Raw genomic sequence first — 20,920 nt, 5'->3', positions numbered from 1 at the left:
AATGAAGTCACCAGAGTTGTCCGCTCAATGAAGGTCTCCTCCAAACAGGTTTCCCCGTCCTCCAGAACAATTAAGGACAACATTGGCTCTCTTGCCCCTGCACTTGCTGATTTCTGCAACCACTCTTTTGCTACTGCATATTTCCCCATCTCCCTCCAGCACTCCCTTGTGCGGCCCCTCATGAAAAAGCCTTGCAGACCCCACTTGCCTAGCCAACTATTGCCTGATTTCTATCACCCCCTTCCTCGGGAAACTCCTGGAGAAGCTGGCCTTTCCCCCAACTTACTTCACACACTGAATTTGTTGGCAGTCTCCATGACCATCAATCTGGATTCAGAGCATCCAGAGGCATGGAAACGGCTCTTCTGAACACCCGTGAAGAACTGCTTGCATCTCTGGACTCTAACTCTACAGCTGTCCTCATTGTACTTGATCTCTCCTCTGACCACTCATCCTCATAAAACGGCTTTATGCTTCCCTGGGTATCTCGGAACGTGCACTGGACTGGCTGTCCTCCTTCCTAAGTGACCATCTGTCCCAGGTTATTATGGGCACCTTCTCCCCTATCTCTTTCGCCACCTTTGGTGTCCCCCAGGGCTCCATCCTCTGCCCTGGCTCTTTAACACTTCTTGCTCCACTGGCACTCCTCATTTCCACTTTCTCCTCTAACTTCCAGTGCTACCCAGATGACACACAACTCTTCTTCAAACTACCCGCTGACCCTTCTTACTTCCATCATCCCGGGCTGCCTGCCATCCAGTCCTAGTGCCCTTCCAACGATCTCTGTCTCAATGCCAGCAAGACTGAGATCCTTCCTATTGGGACCCCTGCTCCCTCTTTCTTGCCCTCACTCTGGCCATCCTCTTTGGGCTCTCCCCCTTCTCCTGAAGCCAGAAACCTTTGAGTCATCTTCAACCCCTCTCTCTCTCCTTCCTCCCTCACATTCAGGACATTGCCAAGAAGTCCCACTTTCAACTCTTTCTTCTCAAAGGTATTCTCCCTTTTCTCACTTTCCTCCAGAAGCTCAATGTCACCAGAGCTCTGGTTCTCTCTAGGCTTGACTACTGCAATAGCCACCTCTTGAATCTACCTTCTTGCTCCCTATGACCCCTGCAGCTAATCCAGAATAGGGCAGCAAGACTTATCCTTGGCCTCAAGCCCAGGGATTGCATCTCTCCTGCCCTAAAAACTCTTCACTGGCTCGGTTGCTGCCAGGATCAAATTCAAATCCCTCTGCATCATCAATAAAGCTGCCTGCGGCCAGAGACCATGCTATCTGCAACATGCTCTTACTAAATACTCTGACTCTAGACCTCTACGTTCCTCTGGTACCAACTCTGTGTGTCAAGCATTTCGCCAAACAGAGGGCCGGTGACCGATCTCTTTTCTCAGCTGGCTCCATTTTATGGAACAGCCTTCCTCTTCGTCTTGAGCCACATCATCTTGTCAAATTACAGAAGCTCCTCAAGACTTTCCTTTTCTCCTCCTCCTTCCCTTTTCTCCTCTTTCCCTTCTCCCCTCCCCTGCTAATCCCACAGTTACTGATATTGGTGACCAGGGTCCTTATAAGTCCTTGGAACCTGGCCTCCCACACCCAATCACCTTCAGCCTCCGCCCCCGCCACATGCCTTGGCACCCGTTGGCCTACGACACTCTAGGCATGCACTTACCATTTTATTGCAGCCTAATGTCCCTAGCACTTCCTACATTGGTCATTTAAACCTGCTGCGCATTCACGAGCATGGGCACTCCAGCACTTGCCCCCCACTCCCTCTACTTCTCTCCTTCTGTGCACTTGCACGTTCTGAATGCTCGCAAGGCCTTGTAGGTCCTCTTTATCCTCCAGTGTATTCATTTGTTTCCCTCCAGTGTATTCATTTGTTTCAATCCCATATACCCTCCCTGTTGCCCTCAGGGCGCTTTGAAACAATTTACTTGTTGTATAACCGCCTAACAAATGCACAATAAATACATGCTAGTACAACCCCACTCTGTTCAAAAAATGATAGCTCGTTCCTGCTTGTTCCTGTATTCTGGGACGTGTTGTCCTGCATTGGCCCATTATAAACTGAGGACCACAATTCCCAGAATGCAAAAGAAAAAACAATGAAAGGACCCGACTAGTCTCTCCCGAATGGACGAATGGAATAGGGCATTCTTGCATGCATGACATAGATGCCAACATGGCCCTTTTCAATCTGTAGGTGCTGATGCAGTCCTGGCTTTTTCTTGCGCTCTGGCCCTTGTCCGAGTTTTATAATGAGAAAGTGGAACTAAAAGTACCAGAATGCAGAGAAATAAAACATGACTGTACAAGCACGTACAGATTGGAATGGGGCATGTTGGCAAGTATGGCATGCTATATGTGTCAGCTAGAGCTGAGAAGATGTGTGGTAAGTACAGACTGGGCTCAAACGCTAGCTCTGCTTAATTAAAGTGTGTGAGCCTGTGCAAATTGACCTCACTGTGCCATATCTGGCAACATTGTAACGCCAAGTATGACATCTGCGTTTTGTGGAGTTGGGGGCAGGACACCAGATATGGCTTTGCTGTTGTTGCTGGGGGGAGGCAGGGTGCCTGGTAAATGGTCTTGGGTTGGGAGAATGTACAGAACCAATATTTACCAGCATGGCTGGGTTTTGCCCTTACCCTGGAATTCTCTGGCTCCCCCACCTCTAAATATCTCTCTCATTTATATTCTGTAAATGTTTCAGGAAACTTTCACCATAACACCCACCACACGCCAACAAACAGGAATTGGTCGAAATCTCACACGTTGTTTCCTCGTCTGTCTGCGACAAAAGCATGACGTATTTGAAAGAAAAATCCCATCTTCAAAACCTTCTCTGGTGGGCTGATAGGAAGAACCGTCCAATTGACCACTCAGAGGCGGGCTCATATATTGTTGATGCCTGTTGCCATAGCGAGATAACACGCCTACAGCAGTGGGAACAACCTGCATGGAAACCAGATAGGCACTGAACATTCCAGGAAGTCAGCCACACAACACAGTATCCACTGCAGCGACTCGGCATCTCTCGCTTCGCTGGGCGTGAGAAAGAGCTTCACAGACACGGTGCGTCACTGAAGGTAAGCTTTACCCCTCCAGTGTCTTTTTCTGCTCTAACTGAAAGCTTATTGTTAAACTTCCCGACTTTATATAGAATAGCACTACACACACTTTCGTACAGTGGTAACGCATAAAAAAACACCACATGGCCTATCGCTAGTAACCAGCACAGTATGGTTTATTTATCATGTTTTTCCTAAGGAGTTCCTAGAGTGTCAAAAGAAAAAACGGCTTTCATGAAAAGCCCATGGAAGCGTGCAGTAAAATGCCCCCAGTAAAGATAGTGGGCCTGGTTCACACCGCGATTTTCAATTGAATGTTCCCATTGAAATACCCTTTGTGAATAAGGTCAATTGTCAATTAACATTCTGCCAGCGTTTTTCGCAATCTTCTAGTGTTTCGGTCGCCCATTTCGTAGTGCTCTCATTATACACAGCGAGGCCGATAACTAATAGCAGAAGCGCGCTATATAAGACCACTTTACCTTGAATTGCATTACAATATATTACATATAATTTCCCGAGAGATATGTTTTTATGTATGTTGCCTTTCCTTTCATTTTCTTAGTGTTCTTAATTAGTGTCTTCGTCCCTTCTTTGATTGGCTTAATCCGCTTTCCTTTTTCTACCCAAAAGCACAGCTTGGGGTATCCAACCTCCCCCACTGACATTTCAAAACTGTCAGCAAGACAAAGTTCTCTACACACAGTTACATTTGGCTCTCCATTCTCATACCCTGACCTGTGTTTCTTAACTGTGTTACTTATTTTTTGTAATTCCAAATTAGCCCCCTAACAACATGGGGCTAGTATCTTGCTAGAAATCCCTAAATTGAATTGCAATATACATACAAAGAACAACACTCCAAAGCAGCCCCGCTGCCATGCGAGACCATAAAGTGAAGAAATAGTGATGTGTACTTTTGCGAGTGTTATCTCTTCCACCCCATTGCTCCATTTATATATTGTTTGATTTTTTTTATATATGGGCGTCACAGATTAGAAGCTTCTAAATGGCTGTGATTGCAAAAGTACTGTAACGGGTTCCACGAAGTGCACTAATTTTCAGAGTTACAGTGACGGAACAGGGAGAATTGGTTACATGCTTATGGGACAAAATTGTTCTACTGGAGTGTGATGCTGGAAATGCATCGGAGGGATAGGGCCTCCGTATCCTTGTCCTTTACTGCTTTTATCGTGTGTTCTGTCGTGTTTTCCGCGCAGGAGTTCATGTGGGACTCCTGGCGGTGCAGCTCTCTCTCTTTTGGTTTGGTGAACGGACCCGTGGGATACCCTTATGGCACCCATGGGTAGGGGTACAACCCTGTGCCCCTAGCGTAGGTTTTTGGGCACCTGTGTGTGACCCACAGAGCAGGGTACGGGCTGGTGGCATCTCCGTGCTGAAATGACTGGTGCCCTGAGCGTCCTCCATTTTGGGATGCACAGGCCCTGTCATTGGAATCGGTAGGTTCCTGATGGAGACAAAATGGCCCCCATGGCCTCTTGCCTTCCATCACCTGTTACCCTGATCTTCCCGAAGTCCCGGGAAGCCCTGCCTCTGCCCCTTCCCCCTGACTGGCTGTTGGGTGGAAGTTCCGTATATGGTAGTGTGGGGAAGTGCCGACCAGACTGGCTGGAGCCTTCTCAATGACCGTATGTTATGGGTACGCCTGTGGGTGGGACCTGGGTGAATGGAGAGTGTGACGAATATACATTCTATGTTGTGGCTGTCTAGTATCTGGTGTTTGACACAATGGTTGAGACAGCCCTGCCCGAAACCGGTATGAATGCAGCTAGGAGTGTTGAATGGCTCGGTACTTGTCCCAATATACATAACTTGTTGTGAGAGTCTGGAGAGAAGTGAATGGCCTGAATACCTCGTGTGCCTGATTGGCTGCCTGCCAGCATGAATGCCGTAGTCGTGATTGGATGCTTGAGTATGACCAAGCGGAATGAATGGGAGATCAACAGTATATCTGGGGACCTCTCACTGCTAGGAATCGTGTTCACAAGCTGAAGTCCACTGCGACGAGTAACTGGAGTGAAGCTTAACCTTGAGTCCTGCTGGACGAGAAGAATTGCTGTTGCAATCGGAAAGCTGCTGTGCTTCACTGACTTACCCAGAGAGGACCTGGTAAGGCGCTCTCTTCCCGAGCTACGAGGGACCATCGTGCACAGCTGATCTTTGCCTAAGCTCCCTGGTAGACAGACCTTCGACAGGCTGCCTACCCGATATGGGGACTGCTGCGGAACTCCAAGGAGAAGTGCCCAGACTGTTGTCCGCCACTGTCGCCGACAGCCGTCACCGACTGGAGCCGCTGTGCTCCCGTTGTCTAAGAACTTCATTGATCCAAGGACGCTCTCATCCGCATCGTCGCCGCTGTATCGTACTGGAGAAGGCCTGACCGTCGATGCAACGAGGAGCCTCCACCGGTGGGTTTCCCGCCACCCAAAGACCACAGAGACGCTGACGACCTGATGCCCTTGCTCGACCACAGTTCTTCAACTCTTTGCGGTCCAGAACTATCAACACTGAGGTGCCCCACACGCCTCTTTCTTGCAGGATGTTTACGCTTCCCCGTCAACGAGCGCCGCTAGGAATGACGCAGCCACTTCACCGTCATAGTTCGACCTGTTCTCCGTCGGACGTTTGACGACCCGTGACTCCTGCCTGAAAGGGAGGACACTCGAGAAGGGTTGGCGATTTCCCCGACATGGAACGCTACAACACCAAGGGGTTGCAGAACCATTGAGAAGTCTAAGGGTGAGCAATATATGGACTGGGCTTGTATCTTTCTTCTACAGGTTGCCCAGGTGGGGGGATCTCCACACAGAGCTATGTTTAACGATAGTTACCAGTATTCTGCCTATTGCTCAACCATCCTGCTCTCCTTCCCCTCTCTACTGCTGGTTTAATAAGATCGAATAACGTTACTGGTACCACTTTAGAATTGTACATATTTATCATTGTTGATTTTGCGAGTGCAAAGTGAGTTATCGTGATTGTGTATATGACCTTAAATATTAATTATATAAAGACTGTGTTTTAACCGATGCAGTGTGTGGACATTCCTTCGTGGGTGCTCGGGGACTACATTGTACTTAAGAACCAGCTTGCATCCCGAGAAGCTAGGGCTTGATTGCTCGACCACAACTACCAATACTAGAGAATCTTGGCAGGGGTCCCTGTGCCTCCCCTCTACCATATAGAGAGTGGAAGTGCAGACCCCCCTCCGGTCTTTACATGGAGTACAGGGATGACTAGTGGCTAAACGGCCTCCGCAGCCCCATAATAATACTAAACCAGCAGTGATCCTAATCATAAAGGTAAAATAGGTGCAGACCAACAGGTATACCTCCCTCATCTCTTTTGGTAAGTGGAGGGCAGGCTATATTTTCAGGAGGGGTGTGAGTTGATAACAGTAGCAACGCAAACAGTTTTAGAACAAAGGTTAAAAAATAAATGAATGTCCAATCAACGGTCTATAAAAAAAGAGAGGAGCTTTAATAAAACTATGCAACAAACTTAACTAAAAACTCTACAAACCCACCCTCTTAAAGAAATACAGAGAATTAAGAATTTGGTGTCAAAAAGCACTTTACGTTGATCAGCAGGGGTGTTCAGAAAGAGACTGGTTCTATATGATATTTCCGCTTTTTGTAGGGCACCTACCAAAAAGACTGGCCGATTTTTGGCGGCCTGCAAAAAGCGAGAAAATCAGATTCCTTTGCCGCTGTGAGGAATTTGACCATCTGAACGCGGAGTGGGCGCTTGCCTGGGCTTTTTTGAAGATTTGTAATTAAAATGAATGATTGGAGATCAACCTCAGAAAATGTGTGGGGCTGATCTGCACACACTTTCCTATGCTTGCCGCTCAACAAACACATAGTCAAGTGTACTCCGGGAGGGGTTCACATTCTACAGGCATAGTCGTCCCCATCACATTTAGCTTGAATGTGACAGCCACGAGTACATCAGAGCACCTCTGAAGGGGGAAGGCAGCACCTTCCTCACTCCATGGCCAGCCTAATTAAAATATCCAAGGCTTCATGAATCCGCCCTGTTCTATTAAGTTCTGTGTGGTGGCAGTGCATACTGATGAGAGTTAAATGAAAACGCAGCCTGCGAAGAGGCCTGGTCACAGAACTAACACAAGCAACAGGAAACACCAACACCCCTTTTGTATGCAATGTGCTCGCTTGAAGCTAGCTCCCACCCCTCTGTTTGAAGGGAAGTGAAGGTCATGTCTGGCACAACTGTTTACAGTAGGAAACCCCTGCAGGGAACTCCTTTCAGAGGGAAGAAGTATGTGTTCTGATGGAGACAGAAAGTCTGTTCTCGCCACAACGTTTAAGGGAGACCTGCGCTTTGATCAGGAGTCACACAAAGCTCAATTAACCAGAGAGACACTTTGATCCACAACAGACAGAAAGATGGGCGGGACTTAGTAGTACATGTTGTCACCCCTTACCCTTCCTGTTGCAAAGCACTCTAGTTATGACCTCACGCATAACAGAAGATTGTTGGTGGGGACCCAGGATTGGTTCGTTAAAAATGGTAGGCTTAGCCTGCACCAATCACTGGGGCCCATTTGGCTTTAAAAGATGGCTGAGCCCCTCACTTAGCAGATCATCCGCAGACTTCGAAAGGAATAAGAAGAAGGTCTCATTTGGACCCTGGCCGAAGGTACAGTCCGCCAGTGAAGGAAGGACAGGATTCCCAAGAGGGAAGCAAGATTCCTCCCCTAAACATCTCCCAGGAAATAGAGGGAGATGCCAGACTCAGAGGACCCGTCCAGCAGCTCCATAATGGGTACCCAGCCAGCACACAGCGTGCCCTGCTAGGTTCTGCTAGCAAGCTTCCTAGGTGGGAAGTGCCAGACAGTCTCTGAACAAAGGACAAGGCTGTTGCATGCAAACACTCTCCTCAACTTTGGGTCGTCCTCCTTAAAGGAAGACACAAGCCCTACGAAGAAGCTAGGAGGAGTGCCACAACAAGCCTCAACTAGCGTCCATCTTTTAAGGACATTTTTGAGACAGTCAAGCCCTCGAACCACGACCGGCTGCACCACTGACTGTTGTCATGCTGCAGTCACTAAAGCCGTCCGAGACGCCTCAACCAGCATTCCAGATCCGCCAACCAGTACAGAGACAACGATTCTTGAACCCTGAGCCAGCGTGTAGGCCAGCGTGCAGTCGTCCATCCAGCCTTGCTTGCTGAACTGCCTGCCGCCTGATACTCGCAGCAGTCTCCCGTCTTGAACTCTGTTGCAGGAGCTGCAAAGCGCCCTGGAAACGACTTGATGCTGTCGAGCATCAAGATCATCTGAAGCACCAGGTACATTGTGGTTCTGTCACACTGGTCCTTCTTCGAAGGCCCCTAGTGACGTTTACAACCTCTTGCTCCTTTGCTGCTGAAACCAAATAACCTTGAACAGGTAAGACTGATTGGTTTACCCACTGCCCTCCTTTCAGTATCCAGAGTGCATCACTTTCCTTCATGAAACTGTCTGTCCTCTGTGTTCCTTTACAGGGTGGGTTGTATTTTGTAGTGTGCTAGAACTGCCTGTTGTTATAATAATAATAAAGTAGATATTGTATACAACCTCGACTGCACAGTCCCTTTTTATCATTGGGTAATAATTGTATTTCCGCTGTGTTGTAACTAACCAACGATCCACAACTTTGCAGCGATAAGCTTGCCATTCCGTCCACGTTACCAAAAATGGACAAGGAGGTTTATAATTTACTTGTGTTTCCAATCTGTCTGCTGTACCTGACCATCCTGGTGAACCCTCTCATCTGCTTTCTAGTCTGAGAATTGGGGACTTTTCGGGATCACTGTAATACGATCTTCGGACAAATGTCTTTCCCCTGCTGAATTTTCATGGCTCAGGTATTGCACCCGGACAGACACAACTGTAACGTATCTTTAGATGTCCTGGGACCCTTTTCAGAAAGCGCTTCAAACAGAATATGATATTTTATTTATATTGAGCTCGTACACAAGTGTTTCAGAGCGCGACAAGGCAAGGGAGGGGAACAGGAGAGAACAAAAACAACGTTCTTACTAGGCCCAGTGACATTGAGAACGAGCAAGTGCATGGGAAAGGAAAAAGGGGAAAAGTGCATGGAAGGGGGAGAAGTGGAAAGTGCGGAACAGAGGAGAAACAGATAAATAATAATACATTAAATAAATAAAGGCAATAAACAGTGGTAGTGCAGCCAGCAAGTGGCAAGTTCAGGGTTTAGCAGACAGTGTATGTCTGATAAGTGCAGAAGAAAACAGAAGAAAACGGGTGGGGGACTGTATGGGTACAGATACAGACCCCAGGGCAAGGGGTGGCTTGGGGGCAGTGCATGAGGGTGGCAGGCTGGGCAGGTACCTAGGCCGGAGGACAGAGGGTGGCCAGGAGCAATGAGAGAATCTCTTTGCATGCTTCCAAGGAGGGGGAGGCTAGGAGCAGATTGTTTACATACTGTACCAGCGTTGTCCCGCCTGGGAAACATACTGAGTCAATATATTTATTTACAATTTGGGAGAAAAAAGTAGGGCTTTCTACTTATCCCAATGGAAGCCTGGTGAACGTATATTGCATAGATTTATGGGTAAATGCAAGCAGATACTAATTGTCACAATGTATGGGTATGGAGAAAAATGCTGAACACAAATCTGCAACAGTAAAATACTTGGTGAGTAGGGAATGCATGACAAGAGAGTAGCTGGATTAGGTACAATAGGATAAGCCAGTAACATGGCTGCATTAATTGCACGCATGTCCTGAATAAAATGATTAACCTCTTTACCTAGCTTCTTTGTAGGCAAAATCAGAGCATTGCAGGGGCGCCGATTGCTACAATAATACCTGGTTGGAGAAGGGATTCTATTACATGACAAATGCCTTCTTAAGCTTGTCGAGAAATAATATACTGAGGTACACATGGCAGGGGCTTGTCAGGATTTAAAGTAACTTTAACTGGCTCAGGATTGACCATATAACCAGTGTCATTTGCATGAGTTGACCATAGTTTAACTGGGACATGGTCGAACAGTTCCTGTCGCAAGCAGGAAATGTTAAACTGGTCTCCAGGTTCGAATAAGTAATTTCCTGAAATACTACCAGCACCTCGTGCTCTCTGTGAGCAGGGATGTCACGGTATACGCCATAAGGGGAATAGTAAATAGAACAACTTACCTTACACAGTAAATCTAATCCAAACAAATTCACAGGAGAACAGGCACTCGGCAAGGATACATGTGGCCAGAAATTAGACATATTTAAGCCATAAGCAGGGTAGACACAGTTTGAGGTGTTGGCGTACGACCTATAATTACAGCATTAACAAGTTAATCTTTCATGAAAACTCAGAAGCTTTTATAGTGGAGCGTGATGATACAGTGTCAACCAGACATGCAATCTTTTGACCAGCAATATCAACGTACAGGGTGGTAGGATCAATCGATATGAGTGGTGCAACAATTTCTGAGACTCCTTGGCAATCCTAACCATCGATCAGAAGTGGTGGGGGTGGGGGCTAAGACCTTGTCGTCCCACTTGACATGGGTGGCTGTCCGCCTTGACCACAGTATTTTGTCATACTGAGGCCGATATGGACATCATGGCTTGTGGCGCTAAAAGGGCTGCATCAACGTTCCCAGAGTATTATCCCAAACATTGTTTAAAAATCTCGATATATTCCACAGGATTTTCACCCTTGGCTTGCTTGCATGCATTCATTTTAGACCAATCATTCTTTCAAGAACACATTTCAGTAATAGTTTGTACCAGCCTATCAGTAAAGGTTTTCAGATCCCTAGAAGTGGAAGGTTCTTTAGCTGGCTAGTTGGCAAGCACTTTCAGTAGGGTAAATGTATCTGTTGGCAGCACTGCTTGCAACAATTGATTCAAGTCAACACATGTAGGGTGATAACAATCTATTATAACCTGGAGCTCCTCTTGAAACTTAACGAGATCTTCTCATATCTTTGGGAATCTTTGAACGATATTAAACAACTCAGTAGCGCTCCCGGGTGCATGTACAGTAACTTCGTTATTGCCTCCTCCAAGTAGCTGTCTGAGCAGGAACTCACCAGTACTGGTATTTGCTATCGGATTTGGGAACCCTTCAAATGTGGCTGGGTAAGGCAAAAAAGGTTTGGAAATAGGATATCTTCATGACTTACATTTGGGGTAAAGATTAAGTGTTGCCACTTGCCAAACATGAATTGTGTATAACCATCAAGTTTAAAGATTCTTTAACGTTTAAAATTTCTAAAGCATGAAATTCCTAGTTTTAGACCCACTGCCACTGTTTGCACTGTCCTTACCATTGATAACACATCATCATAATCACTTTGTCTTCATGAGATGTTAGCTGTGTTGGCGATGATGAAAATCTGTTATCAGATACTGTCACCTGGAGTCCTTATGTAGCATCCTCGTTAGTCTTAAAATGGCAGTACACCAGAGAAGAGTGCAGCAGCTCAGGGAGGAGCTTTGGCCGCCCGACACAACTCTGCATTCCAGAGGGCAGCGCTACGTAGGTCCGTGGCATGGAAGTGCTGAGTGGCAGTGCCCTGCGGCGCCAACGGTAAACTGGGCATTGGGCCAACATTCATTCCGTAGTGGCTCACCGAAGTCCGCGCATCACCCGATTTAAATACGGAGCCCCGCGTGTACGAAATAGCCAGCCCAGCCAGAGCGTATTGTGGGCCGTGTTCAGCCCCATCTGCACAGGTCGGAGTGCCCCAGGAGCCCACTGAACTTGTTGGGCACTAATAACTGTGCCTCTGGAACACTCATGCTGCAGCCACTGCTAATGCCCACACCACACTGATTAGCTCAATCTGAGGCCAGTGGACTCGGATCTGCGGTGACCCGATGCCAAGGTGCAGCATCTCAAATGCAGATTTCACAACCTGCCACAGTCTACTAATGAGGATTAACATAATGACATCTCCCCTGTGCCGGGGGCCCACGGGACGCTACTTCGGCCTCCCATAGGAGTTATAGACCAAACCCCTCCCCATTTTGCCAACTGCTCGGGGTGGGCAATTGGGTACACCTCTTTGATATACTGGCCCAAGTGAGCTATATGGTGCAACTTTCCACTGTATTAATTACACGACCACACCGCACACCACAATATAGCCCTGAACATTTCCTGGAAGACAAGCGCATAACTAGATTATCCTCCACACATCAATATCGAGCCATACAAAATACTATGACCAAATCAAGAGGTCGGATGCAGTGCTCCCACGGAAACCCTATATTATAACACAAACCCACCTTGAACCATGACGAGAAGTAGATTGTAGCTTTGACTCGCCCCTTGGTTTCCACAGATCTGAAAAGGAAGTCATTGCTGACGGATCAGACAGTCACACAGGCACAAACTACTAGCAACAACATATACCCACCTCGAAACCTCAAATATCCACAATACCCGTAGCGTGGAACCTGAGGGTACGGCTGACACCTGCAACAAAAGCGGAAGCCATGACAAAAGGGGCTGGTAGGAAAAAGAAAGGGCCCATGGATTTATATACCAATACCCCAGCCAAGGCCCCCACTCCCACCAACCCAATAACCAACGATGATCCTGCCTCGACTTTCGGAGATGCCCGCGAAGATCACCTACTGGCGGCAATGCAGAGGCAGAGTGGCTATGTGGCTATAAACATGAAGTTAGATGACATTGTCTCCACCATTACCCCGCTAAAATCCAAGCTGGAAAAAGAAAGGGGTCGCATCAACGAAGCAGAGACCAGAATTGGAGAAACGGAAGACAAGGTCGACAGACATAGCCGTGAAATAACGACCTTAAAGATGGAAGTGAATACAATTTGTAATAAGTGTGATGATCTGATGGTGGTTGTTATATGTTGTAAAAAACAATAAAGTTAAAAAAAAAGAAGTGTGATGGTCTGGAGTCACGTTCAAGGCGAAATAACGCCTGCATAATCGGAGTACCAGAAGCAGCTTGTAAGGGTCCTATGGGGAGGTTCATTGAAGATTTGCTAAAAGCGCTATTCAACTCACAAGGTTCTCCTCACACTTCTTGGTGGAACGGGTCCATCGCTCATTGGCACCTGTCCCCAAACCGGGAGCACCTCCACGCACCATCATAGCAAGAATGCTCAATTACCGGGACAGGGATCTCATATTGGAGATGTCCAGGGAACAAGGCACACTCCATTATGAAGCTCACGGCATCCATATTTAGCCTGATTTTGCAGCCAATGTACAAGCTTTACGGAACTCCTACGATCCAGTCAAGAATCTACTCCAAGTCAGATATGTCCCATATGCCCTTATGTTCCCAGCCAAGCTGAGTATCCAACACTGGGGACATGCACACTTCTTTGAGAATCCAGCCGAGGTCACCACGTATGTGGAAGCATCATTCCATCTCCCATGTCGATACTGCAACCATATCCTCAACCACACAACAACAGGTGGACGCAGAGGCCGGCGTGTGAACCACACTGCCATTGAATTGAGTCTATGTACTATATTCATATACTACAATCGGAGACCAGTCCCTCTTCCAATGACCCATCATATCTTTACAACAACTGTTCGCAATGCTGCCCAGGAGGTCTCCACAGTTATTTTCAGGTTATATCGTCAAGTTGGGAATAACAATGAGGGTGGGTGGGTACTACCCGTCAAGTTGGGGTTAATGACAGACATGGCGATTGGAAAATTGGGGGGCAACAGTGTCGAGTTTTTACATTTCGAAAAAGTGCATACGCACTGCCTGACTGTCATGAGGTTGGAATCCTATGTAACATGCATGTAACTTGCATGCATGAAACATGTTTATCAAATAAGGTCGACAGGAGGCTATGGACCATAAAATTTCCTTCCTGACATGGAATGTTCGTGGGTTGAATAATCCTATCAAGGCGAGAAAGGTGCTAGCGTACGTAAACCACCATGGTCCCAAGACCATGCCCAAGGGTTGCTTAATGAGATGTTTGCAGTTAACTGGGGGAACTAACAGGGATACACTAATTACTCAACACAGGCTAGGGGGTGATGACCCTGATACACTGCTCATTGTGCTTGCAGGAATCTATGTGAAATATAGACCCCCCGAGGGAGATATTTGATATTGTAGGGGAGGCTTTCCAAAGTAGAGGTGCTGTTAGTCAACACATACGACCCCAGCCTTGATGGCCCTGAATTCTATGGGCAATTATCAGAGATCCTACTGGGGTGGACAGCCTCCCCTATTATCTGGGGAGGCGACTTCAATACGATCCTCAATTGTGTTCTGGACCGCTCAAGAGATACCTAAAATGACTAAACTGGTTTGGGCCGCATGCTGAGACAAATTATTACACACTTGGAGTTCACAGACGTATGGAGAGAGCGCAACCCCTGCATGTGTGAATATACCTACTATTCAGCGGTCCTCGATGCACAGGCTAGGATCAATTGCTGGTTGGTTTCGGCGGGGTGGATGCCAGGGGTGTGGGAGTGTGAGATATACTCTAGAACCATCTCAAATCATTTGCCTGTCTCGCTGTCGTTACAGTGGGGGGGATCTGACATTCCCCACCCCTGTGGAGAATGCAACCTTCATGCCTATTAGATGCAGGCCTATTGAAGGTGTTGGGTGGTAGGATCGTGGAATTCTTCCTAAGAATCGAAGGATATGTACCTTATTACTCCACTGTTTGGGAAACCTTTAAGGTATAGCTGAGGGGTGAAATGATTTCCATGACATCTGAGAGGTTGAAAGAAATCCGAAGAGAGTTGGGGATGGTGGAACTAGACCTGAGGCAATTAGAAAATGATTACATGATTACGGCACGACACATGACGGAGCATTGTTGGGGCTCATCAAGGGGATATTGTCAAAATTTAGAGACTTAGCTGACAGTGAGTTACATCTGATGAATCAACCCATCCAGGCACAGCGCTATGGGTAGACGGAAAGAGCGGGCCGTTTCCGAGTGGGAGTGATTCGGGGGGAAAAATTGTCCCAACACATTATCGGGATTCGAGAACGGACAGGCACTATCTTAACTACACAGGAGGAGATTAACAGCGAATTCTGACAATATTATGAAGCCCTATAAACCAAGGCCCATGAAAGTACTTATGCCGGCCTGTTCCACTACTTGGATGGAATTCCTCTCCTGTCCCTTTCTGCTGAAGCACAAATGTTACTAAACCAACCAGTTGTGTTGGAAGAAATTACAGCGGCAATTATGGCCCTTTCATCTGTTAAGGCTGCTGTCCCAGGCGGGATAGGAATTGAATTTTATAAGGAGCTCCGACAGATATTGGCACCCAGACTGTTAAAGGTCTGGGAGGAATCCCTGCAAGTTGGCCAACTGCCACCCACACTCTGAGGTTGTGATTACGGTATTATGAAAGCCGAATAGACCAGCAGCCCAAATGGCCTTGTACAGACCGATATCGCTAATCAACGCTGACACAAAAATATACGCAAACATTTTGTCCACCCGCCTCCTGCCACACATGGCGATGCTGGTGCACCCGAATTTATCCCTGGGCGGTCCACAGCGCTTAGCTTGCATAGGCTTTTCTGCATTATATCCCAAATAAATCCCAAGGCTAAGGCAGTCTCGGCCTCACTCGACGCAATGAAGACTTTCGAATCTGTGTCCTGGAAATTTCTATTTGCAGTCCTGCACCGGATGGGACATGGAGATCATTACATTGAGTTTGTGTGGTTAATGTATGTTAAACCATTGGCTACAGTCAGCACCAATGGCATGCTATCATCCACCTTCTATATGGGACGGGGACAATACAGGGCTGCCCGCTTTCCCCACTGCTCCTTGCATTGACAATAGAATCTCTTGCACGAATAATGCGGGACAAGCATGGACACAGGGTATTCACCTAATGGGACCGCCACAGGTTATCTCCCTGTATGCTGACAACACACTTTTATATATTCGCACCTCAAACAAAATATATCCCCTGTGATAGAGGGGGTCCCTAGATTCACGACCCACTCAGTTTACCGAATTAATGAGGTGACATCAGAACTGTTCCCGCTGACCGACTCTACCTTTGCCCCGGCAGTCTTAATGGGATTCAGGTCGGTCCCGTGCAAATTTAAGTAGCTGGGCAGATCGATCTCATGCTCCCATCGTTACTTACTAGTTGACAACCACTATATATACCTGGACACACTGGCGATTAAACTACAATTATGGGCAAAAATCTCAGTGGCATTGTATGGTAGGCCTTCACTGCTTGAAATGGTAGTGGTTCCCAAATTATAATATATTATTTTACAATATCCCAGTCAGGCCCGGGCGAGCGTTTTTTGACAAACTTTGCTCGTTGACAACTAAATACACATGGTGGGGTGGGGTGCCATGATTGAAGTGGGAGGGAATGTCTGCACCATTTGAACAAAGAGGCCTTGGCGCACCCGACTTTGAGCTATACTATAATGTATCACAAGCTCAAAATGCAGGCCATTGGTATTCTGCTATCAACGGCCCAATACACCAGGACCTCGAATCATACAGTGCCACACTAATAAATTTAAAATCTATTATTCTGGCTGACAGATACGAAGCTTCATGCTCCTTCGACCCAGTTCGTACAACGGTAAACCCCTGGTCTAGACTGCTCAAGAGGTTAGGTGGAAAGGCCCCATACTGTGGCTCAGCCCCACTGTGGAATTGCCCAGGACTCCCCCGGCATACGACAGAGACATCAAGAATATGTGGAATGCAGAGGGCGAGATGACCTTGCAGGACTTGTTCCCTAATGGGACGTTTGTTTCTCACGAGGAATTCATAGCCAGGTTGGGAGCCTGATTAGATCATTTCAATACTTCAGAATGAGGTCAGCGGCCCTTCGCTGCTAGCCCTCATTCCCCCGGGAACTTGATACTTGCGAACCAGTGGAAATGATAGTACACTATGAAGATCCCAGGAGACTGGTATGTAGATTATACAAAGCATGCCAGACTAGTCAAACATCAGATAACTGAGTCAAAAGTAAATGGGAGAGGGATCTGGGGATTTCTATACAAGATGAGCAAAGGCTACCTTATTGCCGACTGACAAAAGAGGTCTCCCTTAATGTGAAGTTCAGACTGATACAATTCAGAATACTTAATCAACTACTCTATACTCCAGCACGCATCTCAAGATTCGCACCAAATGGAGTTGCCTGATGATTATTGGATTCTGGCAGGGGGTTGGCGCGTGTCGTGTCTGATATTACTGGAATGTCCCCTGTATCCCCTGAAATACCTTCTTAAATGCCTGCTGGGCGACATTGGGAAAGTTGCCGTAAAGATTCTTAGGCTCTTTAACTTGGGCTGCATAATAGCTAAAAAATGTATCCTAAAATACTGGAAATCCAAAGCAGCCCCCAATACAACCAAATGGTTCTGGGAACTAACTTATGCTAACGAGAGAGAAGAAAGCTACACAGCACTGATCGTACCCAGATGCAGACCAAAGGACAATTGGGGCCCCTTCTGGAACTATCTGATGCATATAAAAGGGGAAAGTGGAACGGCTGAGTCAACACACTAGCTCACGTGAACATGTGATAGGAGGTTCGGGAGTTGCCACTGTATTCTAACAATCTGATGTATAGCGATGATCCAAAGTATGCATCGTGTAAAGTTGCAATTTCTACATGTATGTGATTTGTACTCCAGGTGAAGCGTCTGCTACTATTTTAAATAAAGGTTTAAAAAAAGAACATCTCACCTCTCACACTTACCTCCTCACCAAACTATCTAGAAGAGATCACATCACACCAGGGTTAAAAATGCTACATTGGCTTCCAATCAAACAACGTATCACGTTCAAAACAATGTGCATAGCACACAGGGCCATCAGCAGACAGGGAGCAGAATTCCTACAAAAGAGTATAACAATCTACAAGCCAACAAGACTCCTAAGATCAAGCAATTTAAATCCACCTGGAACTAAAGCCATACGCCAAGAAAAAACTAGGGGGCTCCTCTGTTTCCCACCTTGCGGCAAAAACAACCTGGAACAACCTCTAAAGGAAAAAGAAACTCCCAAGACCACATCAAATTTAGAAAACTACTAAAACCTGGCTCTTCAACACCTCTGAACCAGACAGAAACAGCTGAAACAATACAACAGAAAATACAAAATAACAGGCTGACAGAACCCATGACGGCACAGACAACACCCAGAACCGACAAAGGGAAACTCCCACAAATACAAGAGAGACAATGCTAGGTGGAACCGACCACAAGCAACAGCCTTATCAGGACAGAACAATAGTAACCAATGCTGACTTATACAAGCACAACTACCAACCTTACCCACTCAGACACAGCGATGGGCACAGGCGTAGGTCGCAAGTAGATAGATCCGCGAGAACCCGTTTGCATCAACCACAGACTGGGATGTAGGGGCTGTCCTGAGTAAGAACGAAGATAGAAATGTAGAGTCTAACTAAGGCAAACTAATGATGGAGAGATAAGACAGCCGTATCCTGCTGAAACTAGATCACTGTAAGGAAGAGAACTTTGTCTAAATCTCGAAAGACACACAATGGGAGTGTGCGTTTCTCGGGACAACAATGCTACTAACCAACCCTACAAAACTACTAAAACCTCTCCCCTCTTCACACACCTCTCAAACCCTAACTAAACACAACCAATACGTCTTAAACCACAGCACCCCACATGCACTTCACAACACTGCAACAACAACCACACCACACAGATCCTCACACAACAGCACACAACGGACTCTGACCGGATACCACACCAAAAGCTCAGTGAACAGTGTTAACTGAACTGAAGCTGCCAACAGCACATCACGGCTCCCTTGCTCCTCTCCAAACTTTGTCCTACTATCACGCCCTAACCTACCCCCTTTTCTTACAGATCCGCCAGAGCGCCAGGGGACCAATCCGGTGGTGATAGTGTGTGGTACAAATGTCCTTTAACATTAACAAGTCCCAGACCATGAACCGGAAGTTCAGAAAACTTCTTCCGTTTCACCAGGAATATAAGGCCAGAAGATGCCCGACTCTGCGTCTTTGCTGCAGCGACATTACTACTGAGAATCCACAACCTCCTTCAATTCAGTATCAGAGAAGTAAGTTATTCTTAGTTTTAGGGCCAGTCAGGAAGACATAAGATCCTCATAGCCAGATATTTACTTTATTTATGTTTCTGTTATTGCAATCCTATCTCACCCTGAGAGTGCAGGTTAAGTCTGACCAGGGGGAATGGGGCATTAAGTAAGGGGTGCAGTTACAACTCCTTGCTTCACAAAACAGTGTGGAGATAGCACTGCTCCTCCAGAGCGGTGCAATTAACCCCTTTATTTTGATTCACAAGGTTCCATGCTACCTCAACTAAGCTCCAGTCTGTCTTCAACATCGGTAAGGCCAATACTTATTGTCTTGTCTTTTGTTCCTTCCATGATATGTTCTTATACATGTATACATACATCTTGTCATGATGCCTACCCCCGGAAGACCAGACCAGGCCCAGCAGCCCCGGAAGCAGGCATCATGCCACTTGGAGCATGCCCAAAAGCCCCAGTTAGGGGCTGTTTGGGTACAGTCCTGGCGCCTATGGCGCCAGGCTCATAAAGATAAAGTCAGTCCTGGCGCCATGGGCGCCAGGCTCATTATTGATAACTTACCTGAAGCAGACCATGCTGCATACTCACCTGTGGCAGACCATGCTTCTAGAAGACTCAAGCCAAATGAGGCTTAGGAGGGACTATTTTACTGAAGGGACTATTTTGTTACTTGGGTGGGGCTGTGGAAGAATACTTACCTGGATCTTCTTCCAAGGCTATTTAAACCACGCCCGGACAGCCACACGTGCTTCGCGTTATTCTGCTTGCTGCAGCGTAACGCTCACCGTGTTTTCAGCAGCTCCAGTCTTCAGCCACGCCCGCTTCAGTCCTGGAACTCCTGAAACAAGAAGACAAAAAGGATAAAGGTTAGAACAGGAGTTTTAACTTTAATCCTTACCTGAATCCTGATCCATTTCGCCACGGAACTGAAAGACAGAAGTCTTTGAAGCATCGCTTCGCATTTCTACGGTGCCGCGCTGAACTCACCTGCTTGGCGGTACTTCAGCATTCCATCACGCTCTCCCCATCTCGCGGCCGCCCTCTGACACCTAAGGAGACAAAGACAGCAAGGTGAGCAATGGGACTCTCTAAGGCCATACAAGCTACCCCCAAGGACTTACCTGATTTACCACGGGAGGTACTCACCTCATTTCGGGTCGGCGCAGTCAACTCTGCTTCATCGCCGTACCCCGGCCCCTAAGGGGAGAAAGCAAGGACAATATCAGTTACCCCCCACAAAACCTACCTGATTTACCACGGGGGTCTCACCTCAACTCGGTTCGGCACAGTCAACTCTGCTTCATCGCCGTACCCCGGCCCCTAAGGGGAAAAACACAATAGACTTACCTGAATCTTACCGAGTGCCATTTGGAAATCTTCGAGTAGATTAATCGGCAACTTGCAAGGAATCGGACAGAGTGAAGAGCAGACATTTGAACTCTTATGAACAATTGGACTTTAGAGTCAATACTGGAACTCACCAATTCCTCTACGCCAGTGAAGTAACTGGTCATCAACGCGCCCCTGCGGTCGACGCAGGATGGAGAGCTCATCCTTCCAAACCATCAGGTGAGACTAAGGAGGGGACATCAAGAGTGATCAGTGGGAAGACAACGGGAGTGGGGAAGGTGGGTTGACACTCAATTCCAAGGGTGGTTAATTCCTCTTCTCCTTTGCAGAAGAATATTCTTGCGAGCCAGACAAACTAGGCTGAGCGGGCCAGTCCAGTCAGTCATCTCGGCGCTACACG

The 20,920-nt window shown here is 47.1% G+C and overlaps 1 protein-coding gene across 1 annotated transcript in view; it reads left to right on the top strand.

Moving 5' to 3' along the window:
- Positions 1-2,980: 2,980 nt before the first annotated feature.
- The window catches only part of TTC24 (tetratricopeptide repeat domain 24), a 639,301-nt gene continuing 621,361 nt past the window's right edge, over positions 2,981-20,920 (top strand). The window contains exon 1 of the mRNA XM_069607144.1: positions 2,981-3,090. The gene's annotated coding sequence lies outside the window, so the exon portion shown is untranslated. The remainder of the gene's footprint in view (positions 3,091-20,920) is intronic.

This window comes from Ambystoma mexicanum, chromosome 1p, assembly GCF_040938575.1.
Source record: "Ambystoma mexicanum isolate Mex_15411 chromosome 1p, UKY_AmexF1_1, whole genome shotgun sequence".
Classification (NCBI taxonomy): Eukaryota; Metazoa; Chordata; class Amphibia; order Caudata; family Ambystomatidae; genus Ambystoma; species Ambystoma mexicanum.
Note: the sequence above shows the minus strand (reverse complement) of the source record. Positions and strands in the feature narration are given on the sequence as shown.